Source organism: Haliotis asinina, chromosome 6, assembly GCF_037392515.1.
Source record: "Haliotis asinina isolate JCU_RB_2024 chromosome 6, JCU_Hal_asi_v2, whole genome shotgun sequence".
Lineage (NCBI taxonomy): Eukaryota > Metazoa > Mollusca > Gastropoda > Lepetellida > Haliotidae > Haliotis > Haliotis asinina.
Window position 1 is genome coordinate 18,583,977 of NC_090285.1, and position 9,563 is coordinate 18,593,539.

The following is a 9,563-nucleotide window of genomic DNA, read 5'->3' on the forward strand; positions in this document are numbered from 1 at the left end:
CTGTGTCCGGTCAGAGGAGGTTGTAACAGTGGTTTCAAAATACATTACAACATCCCTGTAATTGCAAAAGGAAAGAGTGAGTGAGTGAGTTTAGTTTTACGCCGCACTCGCCAATATGCCAGCTATATGGCGGCGGTCTGTAAATAATGGAGTCTGGACTACACAATCCAGTGACCAACAACATGACCATCGATCTGTGCAATTGGGAACCGATGACATGCGTAAACCAAGTCAGCAAACCTGACAACCCGATCCCGTTAGTCGCCTCTTACGACAAGCATAGTCGCCTTTTATGACAAGCATGGGTTGCTGAAGGCCTATTCTACCCCGGGACCTTCACGAGTGCAAAAAGAAAGAACACAAATGTGATATGAATTAAGATATCATGTAACATTTCTTCATATTCAATGATACGTTTTCAAACTAAACCGATTAAGTGACAATGGTTCTTGCGCAATGATAATTCATTTCAGTTTCACGTTGTGTTAGTTTCTTTGTCTGTATGTTTCTGAATCCATATATTCCAGGTAAGTGACACCCTCGATATCTCCAGGGCATACGTTCCGAAAAGTCTCCACTATACCCTGGACGCATCTACGGCTCTGTCCGATAAATTTATTACCTCCCTTGAGTGGCTTTTTATCCAATCAGGTGTCTACGCTGGGAAGTTGAGCGAATCAATCACAACTCACTCTCGCTTGTTAAATTATCTGACCGATTAAACTTGGCAAATAAACCATGCAGAGGTTCTCTGAAAGAGGCAGATGGGGTTCTTCCATATATAGTTAAAAAGTTTCGGACCTATAAATTTGTGTGTATGATTTCCCCAAATTGTGAGTCGCAAGGAGAGTAAACCTTCTCAGTTGCGACTGCTGCCTTTGTTGACACTGGCAAGCTCGGTTATAACGGCGGTCTAGCTGATTGGCTACTGTGAAAGTGCGGAGCCAGCAAAGGGAGGTAATAAAATTATCGGGCCGACCCGTAGATGCGTCCAGGGTATAGTGGAGACTTATCGGAACGTATACCCTGGAGATATCGAGGACGGGTAAGTGAAGGCGGCCTACAAATAGTCAACCAGAAACTCCAGTGACTCAGCTTCGATCCACGAATTTGAGACACTCTGAATGAACCACGTCACCGGTAGTGACCATTAGATCAGATTCTTGTGACCTGAAGCATGTAGAGGAAATCGATTTTACCCCGACCTTACCAACGTCAGTGAGTGAGCTTATGTTTACGCCGCACGCAACAACATTCCAGCTGTATGGCGACGGTCTATCAAAAATAGAGTCTCGACAAGACAAACCAGTGAGCGACTGCATGAGCATCAATCAGCTCATTTGGGAAATGCGTCAACCAACTCAGCGGGCGCGACCTCCCGATCACGTTAGCCGTCCTTAACGACCAGCATGGGTTACTAAGATCAATTCTAACCAGGATCCTCACAGGTGAGCAACGTTACTACGCCTTTTGTGAATTACAGAAACCATATGAAACGCATTGCCTTCCCATGTGATATTACACTGGTAGCACAAATCGTATTTTTGCGCATGAGCACAAGGAAACCTACGGTTTAGGTTAGACTCCCATATACAACAACCGGAAGTAGCTAAAATGCGACCGGTATAAGTAAAGCACTCCAGAGTGTGCGGTATCTGAAGCTGTATTCGTTGTAAGGCGAATTCATGGATGTTATTGAGATGTTTTACTGACGAAAATTCATGCTATGTCTATCAGTATGAGGCTGTGCATTATCCTGCTGCAAAATCTGCCGCGATCTGGAACGATTATTGTTCTCAAGTACATGTATTATAAATCACTCTCAGGAAATTTCAAGGTTTTTTTTGTTGTTGTTGTTGTTTTGGGGGTTTTTTGTTTGTTTTTTTTGGGTTTTTTTTTTTTTTGGTTTTTTTGTGTGTGTGTGTTTGTTTTTTTGTTTTGTTCTTTTTTTTGTTTGTTTTTTTAATGAGAATATAATATTTCAAATGACAGTAGGCCTTCATAATCCTAACTGGGAAACCATAACTTCTGCTATAATAAGGGGCTTCATGAAACTAGTGTTATACTTCAGTGATGCGGGGTTTACATACTGTCAAATCTACATTCGATGTTTCCGTCTCGTAGGACCATCGGACAAGTATGTAACAACGGAGACTGACTATGTTCACTTACTTGGTAAATGTAAGAACATGTCCCAACAAAGATGCAAAATACTAGTCATACCGTTTCATCTAACCTTTCGTCACAGATATTATGACGTCACAGTACCGTCAGTCACAGAAACACGGCTGGTCAAATGTTGCACACATAAAAACACGAACGATGCATTGTGTCTTGAAAATGCAAAACAGTTATTCGCCTGTTCAGAATAATATGCACTACATTTGCACAAAGGCGTACTATAAATACCTTCTTGTTGTAGGTTTTTGGACGAAAGAACCTGGGTTTATGTACCAATTATCACATGAACATGAATACATGACACGTTTTATGGACAACTTCTTTGAGATTTGGGATTTGGGATTTGGGATTTCACCTTCTTAGTAAAGTACAAATATTGGTACTTTTTTGGTTGAGTCCCATCCGGGGTTCGAACCCGCACCCTCAGAGTCAGGCACCTAATCGCCAGCTCACAAAGTCAGCCGCCTATCCTGCTCAGCCACCGCGAATTCCACCACTTTGGGACTCAACCAAAAAAGTACTAGAATTTGTTTTTCACTAAGAAGTAAAATCCCAAATGTGACAGATTTTGCATTGACTACTTTCTAGGTGGCAACGAGTAATCATACTACATGACTGGGTGGTTATAGCTGTCTCTGACCAATCAGCTGCCGTGTGACTTACAGCAAAATAGACTGTGTATACAGTCAGATAGTGACATGCATATATGAAAGCAGTCACTGTTAGGTTCGACATGGCATAGGACTGTGAAAGTTATTGTTTAAACGTAGGTAGAGTCTAATCTTGACTCTGTGACTGTATAATATCACAGTATAAACGTCAACATATCTGTGGGGGGTGACCCTGAGATAAGTCTGAATTATTTTCAAAGAACAAAATTCTAAAAAAACACATGAATATGAAAACACAAGGGACTGTAAGTTCCAACCTAAGTGGACAACAGAATTGTTTACATGCATCATGACAATGACTTGAGGCTTGAGCATTGTCTTTGAAGGCCGAACAAGCCGCCTATACACATCTGTATTTCAGTACTAAGTTCCTGTATTAAGTTATCTGAGCACAAACATAATATTTCAGAAATTCATACATGTGTTCTCGTATTTTATTTTGATGGTACTTTATGTGCTTTAAAATCTTTTGCATTCAAATTTCGGGCTGGTATTTTATGGCTAGTAACTTTAGGGTACAGTTAGCCCGACTAGCTTGGGAGGAAAACGCAACTGGCCAGCAACCAGTTATAGTCGTGTACCAGTTATCGCCAACGCCTGGATGAAGCGCTTGAGTATACAGCTTGGCTTGTACTTCCCTAGTATTTCACACGTTGACACATTACAAGAGAGAAAAATCACTGTCGATATTTTACACTGTAGATGTTACAGATATGAATCCCTCGTAAGACTAGACCCAAACACATCGAGGATGATGTCACGTGACCATTAGTGTGTTGTCATGATGTTTTATAATTGGTGAGAATTGAATGAAAACCATCCTGGTGCTTCTTTCTTTAAACATACCCATAATGCCAATACGCAACCACTAAGTTTTTAACTGAACTACATTTCAATCTCTGTTTTATGGCCTCGACAGGTACCATGCAAACGATACTGACAAAATAAAACTGCCAATTTATGCTACTTGATATGTAATATGAAAATTAGTAATGTCTAGACTCTATATTCATTGAAGCACTCTAACAGTTGCTTGTAGAAATAGTTTAGCCTTTGCCATCCATATCTAAGTCGACTTCGGGTAACAAAACAGTCTATAATCAGCTACTCCAAATCATCCTCTACAGCCAAGGTACTGCTCCGAGAGGGCTCCAGAAATACTGTCTTAGGTTTTCAGGCTATGCTGTGTCGTGGAAGGGTCCTCTGATGTTGTGGGTGGCATTTTCTATATCCATCTGACCATAGTGCATGGCTGGATGTCGTATTCGGATCAGGTTGTGGAGGCAGACACTGGTTTCTGTGATGTTACACACAACGTCAGGTTGTTGCAGTAATGTCCCTAGAAGACACTGGAATCTGGCAGCCAGTATCCTGAATGCGTTCTCCACAACTGGGGGTCAACTTGTGTAATAGTTATATGTCAGCTCTGTAGGAGTCAAATTCCTTTTCGAGTAGGGCGTCATCATGTGGGTTTGCAAAGCAATGGCGATCATGAAGTATGACATGTTGTGGTTGTCGCTGGTCAGTGGCTTAGGTGGGGGGGAATCCTATTTGACACAACACTCTATCTCTTTTAGCTCAGATGCATTGTATACCTGTGAATGGGGTAGTATACACACATTCTTGTATTAAACAAAACACTATTTTTAAATTAGCGTATCCTAATGTTTAAGATATAAAGTAGGAAGCTAAAGATGCGTGGATATTTCTTATACCATTTTGAGGACTTCGTTTTCGCACTAAACAGACCAAGGCTACCTCCAGGACCCAAAACTTGTACAATGGAGAGTAGAATGTTACATGAAACCGCGCAGGACACAAACTATATTTGTAAAATTAGGCATTAGATCCATTCTCTTCCCACAGAGGTTACTACTGTCATAACTTCCTACGTAACCTCAGTTCTAATACGGCCATATTTCCCGGTCATAGAGAAATCCCCTTGCGGCAAAAAATCGCAACGGGAATTACCTCCCTTGTTACTATCTAATCAGAACTCGCGTTAAATAGACTTAACTCCAATATGGCGGCCCCCATGGAGTTGGTTCATCAACGAGCAAAGGAAAGATTCGGTATTTCATGTTTATCTGAAAATCAGAAACTGGCAACAGAGAGTGCAGGGATCAGTCACCATGATGTGTTTGCAGAAACAAAGACTGGTAGTTGCAAGTTTTCCCGATGCATTCGGAAATTACCCAGATCTTGCGAATGATCACTCTTGAAACAACGTCTCTGATTGCACAACTAAATCTGAACGCCTCCAATCGCGAGCCTTGAACACTCGCACCATGAAAGGGCCGTATTAGAACAGAGGTTACGTAGGAAGATATGACAGGAGTAACCTCTGTGGGAAGAGAATGCATTAGATCTAGCCTTCATCGAAAAATGGTAGCGTCGTACCAGGTGACTTATTTAGGCCTCGTCCCAGCGGTAGATCTGTGATGGCCGTGCCACGGGGAAGACGGAGAATTAAGTTGTCTCCAAAGTAAGCTGGATCCCAGTTCCACTTGCAAGCGCCAACTTGCAGTGTGAGTCAGTGTGAGTGAGTGAGAGACTTTCTGCAATATTCTGTACTCGGGCCTCGTTGTATCGCGGCATTCATGGTATCGCGGCAAATCGGTATTTCCGGTTTTGCGCGCTAGACATGGCTCTCTGAGGTGATTTTGTATATAAATCGACAGCCTAACGTCAGTGGTTTGTTTACTTTTGTACCGACGGCATGCATCGAATCCCCGTAAGTTGTATCCAGCAGAATTATTACGATATGAGTTATCGATCCCGTGGGATGAGCGAACGATTTATACCTGCTGCTAGTGGTAGTACTTCCGAAATTATTTTGACCTTTTTCATTGTTACTTGTTACAAAAGCCGCAGGGGCCACTGTCTATCATCGTAGTTTGTTCGATTTAAGTCTGTAGTAAATAGAGGGTGCTGCCAATAGACTAGGCGATTTTATTCCAACGTTTCTGAAGCAATTTCATCGAAATGCTAACGGATGACCTTACCTGTTGTATAATTCTAACAACTTATTTCGGAAGTACATAGCTTTACCCTATCATTCCTTTCTATCCATGCTAGTTTTCAACAAGCAACATACCTGTTAGTCACGCTGGGAAAATGGTTGCCACAGAATCAGATGACCCTGACCTTTATTGAGGCAGGGGCAGCTAACGTCCTTTCGAACATGAGAGTGACCTCCCTTTGACCGTAGGTTTACAACTTCCCAAAAGACTTTCTATACTCGTGCTGTCCCAGTCAGTGTTCTCCGGTGTGAGGAATAGCCACGTTTGTTCATAGAGTTGGACTCACAAACAACCGAACTAATATTTAGGAACAGGGGATGACTGCGCTTCCCAATTCTTCGTTTCCCAATTCAAATTTCGAATTCTGTTTCGTTTCACCATTCACGTGATTCATAGTGACTTTTCCTAAGATTGGCAACGTAATGTGATTAGTATGTTCCATTTTGTTCAAATGCGAAGAGAAGATTACTTACGACAGACGTTCTTTTTATCCAATACTTTTGAGAGAGTCTCTCTGTATGGAATAGCCGTTAAAGATAGATATGGTGTATGGTGGTAGTGGGGGATAGGGTACCACCTAGCTAACATATAGTCTTTCTGTGTGGAATAATCTTTAAAGATAGATATGGTGTATGGTGGTAGTGGTGGGGGTGGGGTATCTGTAGGATGCCACCTAGCTAAGATGCATAGGGTTCACGTTCATGTATGTGAGCACTGAAATAATCGACCATGTTTTCTCATAATCAAACACAAACGTTTTTGGAGTTTACATTTCATAAGCATTTTAAGCTGTTCCTTGTCATGATTTAATTTATCCTTAAGACTCCCATTCTCTTCCCACAGAGGTTACTACTGTCATATCCTCCTGTTAGTAGTGTGTGTGTGTGGTAATTGACGCTAACCAATTAATTAAAAAGTTAAGATGTAAAAGATGTTTTCTACCCAATAAACTTTTTATTCAACAGATGCTAAAGGATACATACCTGTGGAGCGGACATGAACTTTCCCCGAGTCATGTGATAGACTACTGATGAGAAGTGGGACACATTACTAAACAGTTTAACCAGCGTAAAGATGTCATCTGTCTGATGACTCCATGTCCTGCTACAATCGCAACGAACAGGAGACTGCTATCACCATAATTCATTGTGTGTAAGGGCGTGCCTGCTGTAGTAACGAGCACCATGTTGTGATAATGATAATGATAATTATTCACTTATATAGCGCCTAGTATCCATGTGACTAGTTGCTCACTGGACGCTCTAATCAGAATCTGATTATCATTACCCCGGATAACCCAAGCTGCCTGTTAGGCGCTAAAAGATTATGGTCACAGGACTTTATCTCACCGGGTACCCATTTTCTGCTGGATGAACAGAGGCAAATTTAAACAAACTCACTTGCCTAAGGTGAGACCACATGTTTCTCATGTGCTTGTTGTGGGGCAGGACCGTAGTCCTAGAAACTCTCAAAAGTTAACCTATTGGACACCTATTGGGTACTTACATTCGTTTGTTTTTTTGTTTTGTTTTGTTTTTTTTTGTGCACTCATATCTGTAATCCCATCTTCTTTACTCATATAATCCTCTCCAAAAGCAGATGGTGCTTGGGCCGTTCAGACATTTTAATACAGTGTACTGGTTTAGCATCAGTGATTGAGTCGAGTAGGGTTTTACGCCGCTTTCAGCAACTTTCTAGCAATATCACGGCGGGGGCCACCAGAAATGGGCTTCACACATTATACCCATATGGGGCTTCGAACCCGGGTCTTCGGCCTGACGAGCCGACGCTTTAACCAGTAGGCTATCCCACCTGTCCGATTTACCATGAGAACTCCGATCGACAAGTGAAATAAGCACTTTCTGGATATTCTTTTGTTCAGCGTCTACAAGACGTGACTACAATGTCCATGACTCAAAGCGTTTCTAGGACGATGTATTGCAGGATATATTTCAACATCTACTCAGATAAATTGCGTACCCGATTTGAATAAAAAGTGTACGTTCGAGGAACAATTCAAAGATTTATTAATTAACCCGGCCTTCGATTGGAACGGTTCAACCGGTAGACTCATCCACAGTCCACTAGGGGCGGTTGGGTAGTCTGGTGGTTAAGCGTTCGCTTGTCACACCGAAGACCCGGGTTCGATTCCCCACATGGGTACAATGTGTGAAGCCCATTTTCTGGTGTCCCCGCCGTGATGTTGCTGGAGTATTGCTAAAAGGGCGAAAAAGGGCGATTTCATTAATGTCATGCAAAAATGTAAGTAATGCAGCCACGTTTTATTTAGAGACAGACGTCACCGCTGTTGCTAGTACCACCACTGAATCCGAGCAGTGGAGCCAATGGACACGCCAAGGATGGTCAGATGAATCAGAATGTCGCACTTGACACGTTTCTCTGGAACATATTCAACATGGATGACCAAATTGTATGCTGCTTTGTGTGTCATGCATCCCTGTGTGTAAATTGTACTGTAGTTGTGACGTTGGAATTCTACTACACTTTTGAACACATTTTACATTTCAATTGTCAATATCTCAATGAACAAAGCGAAATGTTTGTTCCATTGAACCGTTGATAAAGGCCAAGCACGTTACCGTGAGACGAACTTGAGAATAATGCCGACTCGTCATTTGAACCCGTGAATCTGAATAGCGGTGCAGTTCATTTTACCATTAAGGGGCCGAAGGTGTGGAAAGGGATAAGCTGTTGTGTAGCGTGTCAGTCTACTCTGGCTCTACTGGAACTGGTTCTGTGTGCGGAGGACGATTTCCATACACAACCAAATTCAACACTCGATTTTTTTAATGTTTAATGATAAAAAAATACCAAAAGGTTAACTTCTGTTCTAGCCTAGGCTGTGTGTGAATATTTTATGGATAATATGCTTGTGCTGTCCTCGAGGGGAATGAAATAACGTTATGTAAATTCAAAAACGGTGTATTCACAAATAAAACAAAAAACTTAGTAATTTGATAGCTCAGTGGTAGTTAATCTTGGACCTGTCCCCGATGGTACCCGAACACCGCCAACTGCTCCCTCATCATCATTTTGCCAACATTCTGATATTGTGTGATGAGCGTGTGCCCACGTTCCGTCGATGTACACCATTTACGGTACTTAACGAATCACACTGAGATATCTCAAACGCCATGCAACAGAGTCTTTTTGCTCCAGGGCTCTCTAGGACCTGTCTGTCTGAACGAGTTTTCGGCCATTTGAAACCAATTTTTCTTGAACATTTACGCACTTTTTCTTTACTCGATCCCTGTATATCCCGAATCATCAGTAGCCATTTTCATAATGCCTGTCAGTGTTGGCATTGTCTTGGTTACTATGTAGCAATGTTGAATGTACTGCCGAATTGCGTATTTATCAAAATCATCAAATTTTCCCTTCGGTACGAATACGCACTTTCCTTAGTCTTGTGAACTTACTGATACCCATCGCGGGAACCATTTACCTTCGTCATTTATTATGCGCAAGGCACTGGCAGATTTACCATCGCTGACCCGAAAAGCTGTGTGTGTGCTGTCGGAAATAGTACACACAGACTGAATGACACTGTATGCAGCCTCACATGTTTGTGTATAAATGACTTGACTCCGTTAACCCAATTTAGAATGCGACATGTTAACTTTCAAATAGTAGTCTGTTCACAAGTATACAAATGCTCGAGCAGAAA